This window comes from Ambystoma mexicanum, chromosome 5q, assembly GCF_040938575.1.
Source record: "Ambystoma mexicanum isolate Mex_15411 chromosome 5q, UKY_AmexF1_1, whole genome shotgun sequence".
In the NCBI taxonomy this organism is placed as follows: domain Eukaryota; kingdom Metazoa; phylum Chordata; class Amphibia; order Caudata; family Ambystomatidae; genus Ambystoma; species Ambystoma mexicanum.
Window position 1 is genome coordinate 8,667,594 of NC_090933.1, and position 15,824 is coordinate 8,683,417.

Below are 15,824 nucleotides of genomic sequence, written 5' to 3' on the forward strand. Positions count from 1 at the left end.
TCCTATAGCTTGAGATGTGATATCCAACTTCTTCCCATTCCAATTCTGAGACCCTTCCTATACCATGAGACTTGATATCTCAATGCTTCTAATACCAAACCTGAGACCCGTCCTATAACATGAGATGTGATATCCAAATCCTTCCCCTTCCAAACCTTAGACCCTTCCTTTATCATGAGATGTGATATCCAACTCCTTCCCATTCCAATCCTGAGACCCTTCCGATATCATGACATTTGTTATCTCAATGCTTCTAATATCAAACTTGAGACCCTCCCTATAGCATGAGATGTGACATCCAAGTCCTCCCCATTCCAATCCTGAGACCCTTCCTATAGCATGAGATGTGATATCTCAATGCTTCTAATACCAAACCTGAGACCCTTCCTATAACATGAGATGGGATATCCAACTCAGATGGGATATCCAACTCCTTCCCATTCCAATCCTGAGACCCTTACGATAGCAGAGATGTGATATCTCAATGCTTATATCAAACCTGAGACCCTTCCTATGTCCTGAGATGTCATATACAACTCCTTCCCATTCCAATCCTGAGACCCTTCCTATAGTATGAGATGTGATATCTCAATGCTTATACCAAATCTGAGACCCTTCCTATAGCATGAGATGTGATATCCAACACCTTCCCATTCCAATCCTGAGACCCTTCCTATAGCATGAGATGTGATGTCTCAATGCTTCCAATACCAAACCTGAGATCCTTCCTGTTAGGAAAGATTTCGTTATTGTAGGGAACTTTCCTTCCATGTGGCAACCCCTAAACTTTTTGCTATTGTTTTCAACCTGTTTTCTTGACTTTGCCAGAGAAGTGCAGCCTTCTGCTGTACTCCTCTGGGCTTTCGCTCCTTTCTTACGGGGAAACTGACATGCCCTTAAGACAGTCAGTACCGGGGAACGCTGTTTCCCGTAGTTTCTTTTATCGTGTCGCCATTTTAGTGCAACACGACACAAGAGGGCACTGTAAGCTAAGTTACAGCTCTCTTGGGTCTCTAGCCTTCTACAGACCCTAGACACTCTTATAGGATGGTTTTTGGATCGGTGCAAGTCATTCAGGGACTGGGCTGGTGGCAGCGATCATTTGGTTTATTTTGAGCTCCTTTTGCCGTTCTGAGCACCTTTTTGCCGCGAACACAAAAGGGTGGCCCGGCTACCCAAAATGGCCGGACCACGAGGCTCCTTTGTCTCGTCCACTGTCCGTCTTGCTCCCTTTACCTTCCCCCGGGTCAGGCGACCCGGGGCCTTCCTTATTTGGGCATGTAGTTTCCCGCGAAACACGGTTGCTTTCGCGGGCTTCTACATGTCGTTTGAGTGCCCCCAGGATGTGGGCTGGGCTGTCTGGTCCCAATACACATCCTGGGTGCCAGAGAGTCTAGGGTGGTGTGAATGCCTGGGACCACCGTGGTCCGTGATTGGTCCACGTATGGTATGTGTGTTGATGAGCGGATCTCCCATTGGCTCCCCTCCGTTTTGGCGCGAAGGGAACCGTGGATAAGAGGGAGCTGGAAACACCACTACCATGTCGATCTCCTGAGTTCTTACGAACCCAGGGATACAGGAGCCAAGTATCCTGCGAACACGAGGCTGGACCGAGGAATCACTGGTGACCCCCTGAAGAACTTCTGCTCCTCATTGCTGTCGTCCGGTGAAGCCCTTTCCACCTAAGATCGAACAAGAAGGCCTGTACTGGCGCTTCGACCTATTGGAATAGCAGGACCAGCTATTCCCGGCACCTTCATCAACTCCTGCTGTAAGCCTTCGGAAGTGTCTCTGGGCCATCCAGTTGACTGACCAGCTTACTAAGGAGGCCTGCTCTGTAATCGCCGACAGGTTGGGTGGTATTCTGAGTCCGGGGCACGCTCACACGCTTCGTTTGCTTAGCATCCCTAAGCTAGAGGTGAGCAGTGCTCGTTTGGCTTGAATACACCCGGCCGTTCCGTTGCCCTGCTGTGGCGACAAAACTGTGCTTGTTTCTTCGATCGGGACGTCTTTTTACTCTGCACGACGACGAGACGTTCCCTGCTCTTCAGAACCTGCCAGAAGCTGCATCTATCGAGGAGAAGCTCGGGCCTGCTTGCTTCGGGGACCGGTGAGTAGATTAGCTAGGATCTGGTCGCCCTCCTGCAGTGCCCCTTGCTTTTCCCCGCTGTGAATACAGCACCCCTTGTCCGTACTCGCGCCCTGCTTCTGCCTCACAGTGGAGGCTGCGCTAGAGTCGCGGACCGTGTTCTCCTTCATTAGAGCTCCCTACAGAGCTGTTCAAACGTCCTCCGAAGAGCTTCACCTTCTGCCCATTGGCACCGGCGTGTGCAGGTACTTTTGAGCGCTAGGCTCCACTCTTCGTAGGGATTGGACTACCATCTAGTTAGGGGCCTCAGAAGGCGGACATATCACACGCATTGGTTCGCACTGCCTGTTTTCCTTCCCCTGCAGGTGGATAACATATTTCGTGCTGCTAATGCTGTGAAACTGTGTATTCTGTATATATATTGGGTGGATAGTGTATGTGTTGGTTTAATATCGTTGTATATTGCTGCTTTTACTGTAGTTATTAGTTTCAAGGCCTTATAATAAATGTGTATCTATTTTTGATATAAACAACTGTTTGGAGTAGTTTGTACGCGCTCTTGCTTTGTGTGCTCATTGCGGGCTTTCAGTCACCCTCACCCCTCTTGAGACCTAGTCTTGACCGCCGCGATCGCTACCTTGATTGGTCTGGCTTGTCCAGAGGTTACCCTGTTCCAAGTAATTAGGTTGGCCTTCTGAACCTCTGCGCCACCAGGACAGAGTTCAGAAATCCGTCTTAACAAATTGGTGTACAGCGGTGGGATACGACTGAAGGTATCCAGTGTTGCGCACGAGCTAAGGCGTTTTCAGGTTATTCCAACCAGGACACGCAGTAAAGTATTGAATATAACGTTAAAAAGGCCATAGTCCTATCAACAGTATGGAAACGAATACTTTGTTAACCTTAAATGCTTCGAAATCTGAAACATTGAAGAAGATGTGTGCGGAGAGAGGGGTTTCCTCTCAAGGCACTAAATTGGAAATGATCCAGAGAATCGTGGCGTGGCAAGAAGCGCAGCTTGACGCTATAACTTCCGAGGACAGTGCAGAAGGTGGTGGGGCTGCTCTCACTGGCAGAACCGACGGTTCTGCCGCTGCACTGATCCATCACGACCACGAGGACAGGGAGGATGTAATGTCTAACGTTTCCTCTGCCAGTGTTGATGGGGAGGCTATGCTTGAATTCAAGAAGCAAGAGCTGCGGTTTAGGCAGCAGGAGCTTGAATTCAGCATAGCCAAACTGAAAATCGACCAGGCAGAAAAACAAAAAGACAGGGATCACCAGTTGGAACTGGCCAAGCTTCAGTTCGCAAATGGGTCCAAGGGTCCTGGACATGGTTCTGGGGCTTCCTCTCATCCACGGTTTCCAAAAGATCTGCTCAGTGTGTATGAGGAACGAAATGACATTATGGACTGGTTAAATGCGTTTGAGTATGCATGCGAGGTTCAAGAGGTTGATAATGCGGATAAGATTGCATGGTTACTCAGCAGACTGCCCCATTCTGGTTGCAGTGCCATTATGGAAATGTCGAAGGCTGAGCGCGCTGATTTTGCAATGTTGAAGCAGACTCTCATTTTAAAGTTTGGGAAGACTCCGACCCAATATTTGAAAAGGTTTAGAGAGTATAAGAAAAAGGAAGGTGGTACTTGGGTGTCGTATGTAGCTGAGTCCCTGAAAAACTTGACTGGCTGGGTTGAAGGTTATAAGGTTTCTACCTTCGAAGGCATGATCAATCTGGTCATGCTGGAACACATTTTTGCTTCTTCTTCCCCGGAGCTTAAGCAGCATTTGGCCGATTCGAAGGAGATAGATCCTAAGAAGCTGGCCATTGCAGCAGATTTATGGGTGTCACATCGAGTGTCCCATAAGGACAAAACTCATCCTGGTAAGCAGGAGGAAGGGAAAAAGTCCAAAGATGTGGAGGGTGGGGAATCTGCTAAATCTTCTTCCCATAAGGGCCACAAAAAGAAAAATAAGGGTAAGCCATCCGAGAACTCACAGGGTAGTGGAGGTTCGCCTCCGAAACAGAACTCTGGTTATAATAAGCCTCCCTACGTAAACAGACCCAATGGGGCTTGTTTTTCTTGTGGAGCAACTGACCATGTGAAGGGGGATCCCCGTTGTAAGGTTAGACCTTTGGGGGTCCACTCCGCTAATCTGGCCTTCTCCTCCTACGAGGAAGAAGAGATTACAGGAGCATCCTTCTCCTCAGACTCATTTCCCAGCGGAATAGAGGCTGAGGTAGTTTTAGTGTCCCTGGGTTCCTGGGAGCCTAAAGTCGCAGAGGCGTATGCTAGGATTCCGGATAATACCAAGCACTACTTTAAAGACAGTGTGCTGATCAATGGAGTGGATACTCCAGCTCTTAGGGATAGTGGGTGCAGTCGAACTGTAGTGGATTCTACCTTGGTAGACTCAGAGGAAGTTGCCAGAGCTACTCTGATGCCCACTAAGTTGGCTGACGGCCCCCTCCGTATGTTTCCCGTGATCCCTGTTAATCTAACTTTAAATGGTACAGCAGTTAGGATTCCAGTGAGCATTCAGAGAAACGTCCCGGGAAAGGTCTTGTTGGGCAATGATCTCAGAGCTCTAGGGCTCGTAGGAGACACTGCCGAAAGACCCTACACACGGTCTCAAGCACGGGCAGCATTGGCCAAGTCCAATACGCCGCCCCAGCCGAAGGGGAAACCCAAGGCGAAAGGAGTCAACAAGTCCCGACGGGGGAAAGAGAATATTCCCCCGAACTCGCCTACCACTGCGGTGGAGGGAGTTGGTCAATCGCCCGAGCCTGACGAGGAGGTGGCGATGCCTGAAGTGTTCGACCCCAACGACCATCCTGAACTAAACGACTTGTTAGTTGAAGGAGGTCCTGATAGGGACGACTTCAGTAAGGGCCAACGTGAGTGCCCATCTCTGGAAGGCCTAAGGAGACAGGCCTGCTCCCAGCTTGAGGGTGAACCTCCTGGGAAGCATCGGATTTATTGGGAAGGTGGACTCCTGTACAGTGAGCCCACAGAGTCTACAGAAGGAGACCATAGGAGGTTGGTGGTTCCCCTTTCTGTTAGACCCTTCCTCCTGCAGTTGGCGCATGAAGTTCCCCTTGCTGGTCACCTTGGAATGAAGAGGACCAAGCAAAGGTTATCTATGCACTTCTACTGGCCCAAGATGGGGGTGCAAGTAGAAAGTCACTGCAGGAGTTGTGCCTCCTGCCAGTTGTCTGGTAAGGTTGGCGCGACAATCCAAGCTCCGTTGGTACCGCGCCCAGTTGTGGGGGTACCATTTGAAAGGGTAGGGATCGACATCGTTGGTCCCCTTGACCCGCAAACATCCTCAGGCAATAGGTTTATCCTGGTGCTGGTCGACCATGCAACCAGGTATCCTGAGGCCATCCCATTAAAGACTGTAACTGCCAAGTCAGTTGCAAAAGCGTTACTCGGCATATTTACTAGGGTTGGCTTCCCTAAAGAAGTTGTGTCAGATCGTGGCAGCAACTTTATGTCGAAGTATATGCAGGCTATGTGGAAAGAATGTGGGGTCACCTACAAGTTCTCTTCTGCATACCACCCCCAGACCAATGGTCTGGTGGAGCGTTTCAACAGAACGCTAAAGAGCATGATTGGGGCTCTGGAGGAGCCCCAGAGGAGGAAATGGGACCTTCTTTTACCATGCTTGTTGTTTGCCTACAGAGAGGTACCACAGGAGGGTGTTGGCTTCAGCCCCTTCGAACTTCTGTTCGGTCATCCCGTACGGGGACCCTTAGCCATCGTCAAAGAGGGATGGGAGATGCCCACTCCCCCTGTTACTACCAATGTAGTTGACTATGTGCTAGGGCTCAGAAAACGGATGGTACTCCTGATGGGCTTGGCTAGTGAAAAGTTGAAGGCCGGACAAGCGCTGGTGAAACATTGGTACGACCAGAAAGCTTCCTTAATTCACTTTACCCCTGGTCAGCAAGTCCTGATCATGAACCCTATAAGGCCTCGCGCTTTACAGGACAAATGGTCAGGCCCTTACACAGTGGTGGAGCCCCTGGGTGAGGTGAACTATTTAGTGGACCTTGGAAGGCCTGGACAGGCTCCAAAAGTGTTCCACGTAAATAGGCTGAAGGCTTTCGTCCCAAGAGTCGAAATCGCAGCACTGCTACTGGCGTCAGACGTTGAGGACGAGGAGTCAGAACCTCTTCCCGACCTGTTCCAAAGCGGTCCTTCAGATAGCTCCGTTGAGGGTGTCCGAGTGGCCCCTCACCTGACTTCTGATCAGCAGGCTGAGGTGAAAAGTTTGCTTAGGCAGTTTTCCCCCCTGTTTTCACAGTCGCCTGGTTTGACACCTTGGTGCAAACATAACATTGACACAGGAGACAGTGTACCTACCAAAAGTAGGGGATACAGGATGTCGGATAAAGTACGGTCTTATATTAAGACCGAGGTCAACAAGATGTTAGACCTTGGGGTGATTGAACCCTCTAGTAGTCCTTGGTCCAGTCCTGTGGTATTGGTTCCAAAGGCAGGCACTTCTGAATTGAGGTTCTGCGTGGATTACAGGGCTCTGAATGCTGTCACCAAGACAGACGCTCACCCCTTGCCTCGAACTGACGAGCTGGTGGATACCTTGGGTGCCTCCAAGTACCTCAGCACGTTTGACCTGACTGCGGGCTATTGGCAAATAGCTTTAGCAGAACATGCCAAGGAGAAGACAGCATTTTCAACTCCCGACGGGCTTTACCAATTCCGGGTAATGCCGTTCGGATTGAAGAATGCACCTGCCACTTTCCAGAGGCTTGTGAATCATGTGTTGAATGGGTTGGACGAATTCTGTCTTGCATATCTGGACGATATAGCAGTTTTCAGTGCCACCTGGGAAGACCATGTGAAACACCTCGGGATTGTGCTCCAGGCTCTTCAGAAAGCCCACTTGACCATAAAGGCGAGTAAATGCCAGATTGGACAAGGCTCAGTGGTTTACCTTGGGCATGAAGTAGGTGGAGGAAGGATACAGCCTCTCCCCAGTAAAGTACAAGCAGTACAAGACTGGCCTACCCCCACTACACAAACCCAAGTGAGAGCCTTCTTAGGACTCACGGGTTATTACTGCAATTTTATGGCAGACTATGGCACCATAGCTGCTCCTCTGACTGCCCTCACAACTCCGAAGAAACCCAAGAAGGTAACTTGGACTGACGAGTGTGAGAAGGCCTTCAATGGCTTGAAAGACTCCTTGTGCCAGGCCCCTGTGCTCAGGGCCCCTGATTATCAAAGACCTTTTTATCGTGCAGACGGATGCCTCTGACACTGGGATAGGAGCTGTACTATCACAAGTAGATGAGAAGGGTAAGGAACACCCTATCGGTTTTATTAGTCGCCAGCTTAAGGACAGAGAGCTCAGATGGTCCACGGTAGAGAAAGAATGTTTCTCTGTTGTGTGGGCCCTAAGGAAGCTGCGGCCCTACCTCTATGGGACCCACTTCACTGTGCAGACTGACCATAAGCCGTTAAAGTGGCTAATGAACATGAAGGGGGAGAATCCAAAGTTGCTTAGGTGGTCCATAAGTCTACAAGGCTTCGACTTCACTATTGAGCATAGGCCAGGTGTCCAACATAGCAATGCTGATGGGTTGTCCAGAATGTTTTACCGACCTGAACAAGAGACTCATCCAGGGGTGGATTAGTTCCCCCTGTCCATAGTCTGGGAGGGGCGAGTGTTAGGAAAGATTTCGTTATTGTAGGGAACTTTCCTTCCATGTGGCAACCCCTAAACTTTTTGCTATTGTTTTCAACCTGTTTTCTTGACTTTGCCAGAGAAGTGCAGCCTTCTGCTGTACTCCTCTGGGCTTTCGCTCCTTTCTTACGGGGAAACTGACATGCCCTTAAGACAGTCAGTACCGGGGAACGCTGTTTCCCGTAGTTTCTTTTATCGTGTCGCCATTTTAGTGCAACACGACACAAGAGGGCACTGTAAGCTAAGTTACAGCTCTCTTGGGTCTCTAGCCTTCTACAGACCCTAGACACTCTTATAGGATGGTTTTTGGATCGGTGCAAGTCATTCAGGGACTGGGCTGGTGGCAGCGATCATTTGGTTTATTTTGAGCTCCTTTTGCCGTTCTGAGCACCTTTTTGCCGCGAACACAAAAGGGTGGCCCGGCTACCCAAAATGGCCGGACCACGAGGCTCCTTTGTCTCGTCCACTGTCCGTCTTGCTCCCTTTACCTTCCCCCGGGTCAGGCGACCCGGGGCCTTCCTTATTTGGGCATGTAGTTTCCCGCGAAACACGGTTGCTTTCGCGGGCTTCTACATGTCGTTTGAGTGCCCCCAGGATGTGGGCTGGGCTGTCTGGTCCCAATACACATCCTGGGTGCCAGAGAGTCTAGGGTGGTGTGAATGCCTGGGACCACCGTGGTCCGTGATTGGTCCACGTATGGTATGTGTGTTGATGAGCGGATCTCCCATTGGCTCCCCTCCGTTTTGGCGCGAAGGGAACCGTGGATAAGAGGGAGCTGGAAACACCACTACCATGTCGATCTCCTGAGTTCTTACGAACCCAGGGATACAGGAGCCAAGTATCCTGCGAACACGAGGCTGGACCGAGGAATCACTGGTGACCCCCTGAAGAACTTCTGCTCCTCATTGCTGTCGTCCGGTGAAGCCCTTTCCACCTAAGATCGAACAAGAAGGCCTGTACTGGCGCTTCGACCTATTGGAATAGCAGGACCAGCTATTCCCGGCACCTTCATCAACTCCTGCTGTAAGCCTTCGGAAGTGTCTCTGGGCCATCCAGTTGACTGACCAGCTTACTAAGGAGGCCTGCTCTGTAATCGCCGACAGGTTGGGTGGTATTCTGAGTCCGGGGCACGCTCACACGCTTCGTTTGCTTAGCATCCCTAAGCTAGAGGTGAGCAGTGCTCGTTTGGCTTGAATACACCCGGCCGTTCCGTTGCCCTGCTGTGGCGACAAAACTGTGCTTGTTTCTTCGATCGGGACGTCTTTTTACTCTGCACGACGACGAGACGTTCCCTGCTCTTCAGAACCTGCCAGAAGCTGCATCTATCGAGGAGAAGCTCGGGCCTGCTTGCTTCGGGGACCGGTGAGTAGATTAGCTAGGATCTGGTCGCCCTCCTGCAGTGCCCCTTGCTTTTCCCCGCTGTGAATACAGCACCCCTTGTCCGTACTCGCGCCCTGCTTCTGCCTCACAGTGGAGGCTGCGCTAGAGTCGCGGACCGTGTTCTCCTTCATTAGAGCTCCCTACAGAGCTGTTCAAACGTCCTCCGAAGAGCTTCACCTTCTGCCCATTGGCACCGGCGTGTGCAGGTACTTTTGAGCGCTAGGCTCCACTCTTCGTAGGGATTGGACTACCATCTAGTTAGGGGCCTCAGAAGGCGGACATATCACACGCATTGGTTCGCACTGCCTGTTTTCCTTCCCCTGCAGGTGGATAACATATTTCGTGCTGCTAATGCTGTGAAACTGTGTATTCTGTATATATATTGGGTGGATAGTGTATGTGTTGGTTTAATATCGTTGTATATTGCTGCTTTTACTGTAGTTATTAGTTTCAAGGCCTTATAATAAATGTGTATCTATTTTTGATATAAACAACTGTTTGGAGTAGTTTGTACGCGCTCTTGCTTTGTGTGCTCATTGCGGGCTTTCAGTCACCCTCACCCCTCTTGAGACCTAGTCTTGACCGCCGCGATCGCTACCTTGATTGGTCTGGCTTGTCCAGAGGTTACCCTGTTCCAAGTAATTAGGTTGGCCTTCTGAACCTCTGCGCCACCAGGACAGAGTTCAGAAATCCGTCTTAACACTTCCTATAACATGAGATGTGATATCCAACTCCTTCCCATTCCAATCCTGAGACCCTTATGATAGCATGAGATGTGATATCTCAATGCCTCTTATACCAAACCTGAGATCCTTCCGATAGCATGAGATGTGATATCTCAATGCTTCTAATACCAAACCTGAGATCCTTCCTATAATATGAGATGTGATTTCCAAATCCTTCCCCTTCCAAACCTGAGACCCTCCCTTTAGCATGAGATGTGATATCCAACTCCTTCCCATTCCAATCCTGAGACCCTTCTGATAGCATGAGATGTGATATCTCAATGCCTCTAATACCAAACCTGAGATCCTACCTCTAACATGAAATGTGATATCCATCTCCTTCCCTTTCCAAACCTGAGACCCTGCCTATAGCATGATATGTGATATCCAAGTCCTTCCCATTCCAATCCTGAGACCCTTCCTATAGCATGTGATGTGATATCTCAATGCTTATACCAAACCTGAGACCCTTCCTATGGCATGAGATGGCATATACAACTCCTTCCCATTCCAATCCTGAGACCCTTCCTATAGCATGAGATGTGATATCCAACTTCTTCCCATTCCAATCCTGAGACCCTTCCTATAGCATGAGATGTGATATCTCAATGCTTATACCAAACCTGAGACCCTTCCTATAGCTTGAGATGTGATATCCAACTCCTTCCCATTCCAATCCTGAGACCCTTCCTATAGCATGAGATGTGATATTTCAAGGCCTCTAATACCAAACCTGAGATCCTTCCTCTAACATGAAATGTGATATCCAACTCCTTCCCCTTCCAAACCTGAGAGCCTTCCTATAGCATGAGATATAATATCCAAGTCCTTCCCATTCCAATCCTGAGACCCTTCCTATAACATGAAATGTGATATCCAACTCCTTCCCATTCCAACCTGAGACCCTTCCTATAGCATGAGATGGGATATCCAACTCCTTCCAAATCCAATACTGATACCCTTCCGATAGCATGAGATGTGATATCCCAATGCTTCTACCAAACCTGAGACCCATACTATGGCATGAGATGTGATATCAAACTCCTTCCCATTCCAATCCTGAGACCCTTCTTATACCATGAGACTTGATATCTCAATGCTTCTAATACCAAACCTGAGACCCGTCCTATAACATGAGATGTGATATCCAAATCCTTCCCCTTCCAAACCTTAGACCCTTCCATTATCATGAGATGTGATATCCAACTCCTTCCCATTCCAATCCTGAGACCCTTCCGATATCATGAGATGTGATATCTCAATGCTTATACCAAATCTGAGACCCTTCCTATGGCCTGAGATGTCATATACAACTCCTTCCCATTCCAATCCTGAGACCCTTCCTATAGCATGAGATGTGATATCTCGATGCTTATACCAAATCTGAGACCCTTCCTATAGCATGAGATGTGATATCCAACTCCTTCCCATTCCAATCCTGAGACACTTCCTATAGCATGAGAAGTGATATCTCCATGCTTATACCAAACCTGAGACCCTTCCTATAGCATAAGATGTGATATCCAAATCCTTCCTATTCCAATCCTGAGACCCTTCCTATAGCATGAGATGTGATATCTCAATGCTTATACCAAACCTGAGACCCTTCCTATAGCATGAGATGTGATATCCAAATCCTTCCCATTCCAATCCTGAGACCCTTATGATAGCATGAGATGTGATATCTCAATGCCTCTTATACCAAACCTGAGATCCTCCCGATAGCATGAGATGTGATATCTCAATGCTTCTAATACCAAACCTGAGATCCTTCCTATAATATGTGATGTGATTTCCAAATCCTTCCCCTTCCAAACCTGAGACCCTCCCTTTAGCATGAAATGTGATATCCAACTCCTTCCCATTCCAATCCTGAGACCCTTCTGATAGCATGAGATGTGATATCTCAATGCCTCTAATACCAAACCTGAGATCCTACCTCTAACATGAAATGTGATATCCAACTCCTTCCCATTCCAATCCTGAGACCCTTATGATAGCATGAGATGTGATATCTCAATGCCTCTTACACCAAACCTGAGATCCTTCCGATAGCATGAGATGTGATATCTCAATGCTTCTAATACCAAACCTGAGATCCTTCCTATAATATGAGATGTGATTTCCAAATCCTTCCCCTTCCAAACCTGAGACCCTCCCTTTAGCATGAAATGTGATATCCAACTCCTTCCCATTCCAATCCTGAGACCCTTCTGATAGCATGAGATGTGATATCTCAATGCCTCTAATACCAAACCTGAGATCCTACCTCTAACATGAAATGTGATATCCATCTCCTTCCCTTTCCAAACCTGAGACCCTGCCTATAGCATGAGATGTGATATCCAAGTCCTTCCCATTCCAATCCTGAGACCCTTCCTATAGCATGTGATGTGATATCTCAATGCTTATACCAAACCTGAGACCCTTCCTATGGCATGAGATGTCATATACAACTCCTTCCCATTCCAACCCTGAGACCCTTCGTATAGCATGAGATGTGATATCTCAATGCTTATACCAAACCTGAGACCCTTCCTATAGCATGAGATGTGATATCCAACTTCTTCCCATTCCAATCCTGAGACCCTTCCTATAGCATGAGATGTGATATCTCAATGCTTATACCAAACCTGAGACCCTTCCTATAGCTTGAGATGTGATATCCAACTCCTTCCCATTCCAATCCTGAGACCCTTCCTATAGCATGAGATGTGATATCTCAAGGCCTCTAATACCAAACCTGAGATCCTTCCTCTAACATGAAATGTGATATCCAACTCCTTCCCCTTCCAAACCTGAGACCCTTCCTACAGCATGAGATGGGATATCCAACTCCTTCCAAATCCAATACTGATACCCTTCCTATAGCATGAGATGTGATATCCCAATGCTTCTACCAAACCTGAGACCCATACTATGGCATGAGATGTGATATCAAACTCCTTCCCATTCCAATCCTGAGACGCTTCCTATAGCTTGAGATGTGATATCCAACTCCTTCCCATTCCAATTCTGAGACCCTTCTTATACCATGAGACTTGATATCTCAATGCTTCTAATACCAAACCTGAGACCCGTCCTATAACATGAGATGTGATATCCAAATCCTTCCCTTTCCAAACCTTAGACCCTTCCTTTATCATGAGATGTGATATCCAACTCCTTCCCATTCCAATCCTGAGACCCTTCCGATATCATGAGATTTGTTATCTCAATGCTTCTAATATCAAACTTGAGACCCTCCCTATAGCATGAGATGTGACATCCAAGTCCTTCCCATTCCAATCCTGAGACCCTTCCTATAGCATGAGATGTGATATCTCAATGCTTCTAATACCAAACCTGAGACCCTTCCTATAACATGAGATGGGATATCCAACTCCTTCCCATTCCAATCCTGAGACCCTTCCGATAGCAGAGATGTGATATCTCAATGCTTATACCAAACCTGAGACCCTTCCTAAGGCCTGAGATGTCATATACAACTCCTTCCCATTCCAATCCTGAGACCCTTCCTATAGCATGAGATGTGATATCTCAATGCTTATACCAAATCTGAGACCCTTCCTATAGCATGAGATGTGATATCCAACACCTTCCCATTCCAATCCTGAGACCCTTCCTATAGCATAAGATGTGATATCCAAATCCTTCCTATTCCAATCCTGAGACCCTTCCTATAGCATGAGATGTGATATCTCAATGCTTATACCAAACCTGAGACCCTTCCTATAGCATGAGATGTGATATCCAACTCCTTCCCATTCCAATCCTGAGACCCTTCCTATAGCATGAGATGTGATGTCTCAATGCTTCTAATACCAAACCTGAGATCCTTCCTATAACATGAGATGTGATATCCAACTCCTTCCCATTCCAATCCTGAGACCCTTATGATAGCATGAGATGTGATATCTCAATGCCTCTTATACCAAACCTGAGATCCTTCCGAAGGCATGAGATGTGATATCTCAATGCTTCTAATACCAAACCTGAGATCCTTCCTATAATATGAGATGTGATTTCCAAATCCTTCCCCTTCCAAACCTGAGACCATCCCTTTAGCATGAAATGTGATATCCAACTCCTTCCCATTCCAATCCTGAGACCCTTCTGATAGCATGAGATGTGATATCTCAATGCCTCTAATACCAAACCTGAGATCCTACCTCTAACATGAAATGTGATATCCATCTCCTTCCCTTTCCAAACCTGAGACCCTGCCTATAGCATGAGATGTGATATCCAAGTCCTTCCCATTCCAATCCTGAGACCCTTCCTATAGCATGTGATATCTCAATGCTTATACCAAACCTGAGACCCTTCCTATGGCATGAGATGTCATACACAACTCCTTCCCATTCCAACCCTGAGACCCTTCCTATAGCATGAGATGTGATATCTCAATGCTTATACCAAACCTGAGACCCTTCCTATAGCATGAGATGTGATATCCAACTTCTTCCCATTCCAATCCTGAGACCCTTCCTATAGCATGAGATATGATATCTCAATGCTTATACCAAACCTAAGACCCTTCCTATAGCATAAGATGTGATATCCAAATCCTTCCCATTCCAATCCTGAGACCCTTCCTATAGCATGAGATGTGATATCTCAATGCTTATACCAAACCTGAGACCCTTCCTATAGCATGAGATGTGATATCCAACTCCTTCCCATTCCAATCCTGATACCCTTCCTATAGCATGAGATGTGATGTCTCAATGCTTCTAATACCAAACCTGAGATCCTTCCTATAACATGAGATGTGATATCCAACTCCTTCATATTCCAATCCTGAGACCCTTCCGATAGCAGAGATGTGATATCTTAATGCTTATACCAAACCTGAGACCCTTCCTAAGGCCTGAGATGTCATATACAACTCCTTCCCATTCCAATCCTGAGACCCTTCCTATAGCATGAGATGTGATATCTCAATGCTTATACCAAATCTGAGACCCTTCCTATAGCATGAGATGTGATATCCAACACCTTCCCATTCCAATCCTGAGACCCTTCCTATAGCATAAGATGTGATATCCAAATCCTTCCTATTCCAATCCTGAGACCCTTCCTATAGCATGAGATGTGATATCTCAATGCTTATACCAAACCTGAGACCCTTCCTATAGCATGAGATGTGATATCCAACTCCTTCCCATTCCAATCCTGAGACCCTTCCTATAGCATGAGATGTGATGTCTCAATGCTTCTAATACCAAACCTGAGATCCTTCCTATAACATGAGATGTGATATCCAACTCCTTCCCATTCCAATCCTGAGACCCTTATGATAGCATGAGATGTGATATCTCAATGCCTCTTATACCAAACCTGAGATCCTTCCGAAGGCATGAGATGTGATATCTCAATGCTTCTAATACCAAACCTGAGATCCTTCCTATAATATGAGATGTGATTTCCAAATCCTTCCCCTTCCAAACCTGAGACCATCCCTTTAGCATGAAATGTGATATCCAACTCCTTCCCATTCCAATCCTGAGACCCTTCTGATAGCATGAGATGTGATATCTCAATGCCTCTAATACCAAACCTGAGATCCTACCTCTAACATGAAATGTGATATCCATCTCCTTCCCTTTCCAAACCTGAGACCCTGCCTATAGCATGAGATGTGATATCCAAGTCCTTCCCATTCCAATCCTGAGACCCTTCCTATAGCATGTGATATCTCAATGCTTATACCAAACCTGAGACCCTTCCTATGGCATGAGATGTCATACACAACTCCTTCCCATTCCAACCCTGAGACCCTTCCTATAGCATGAGATGTGATATCTCAATGCTTATACCAAACCTGAGACCCTTCCTATAGCATGAGATGTGATATCCAACTTCTTCCCATTCCAATCCTGAGACCCTTCCTATAGCATGAGATATGATAT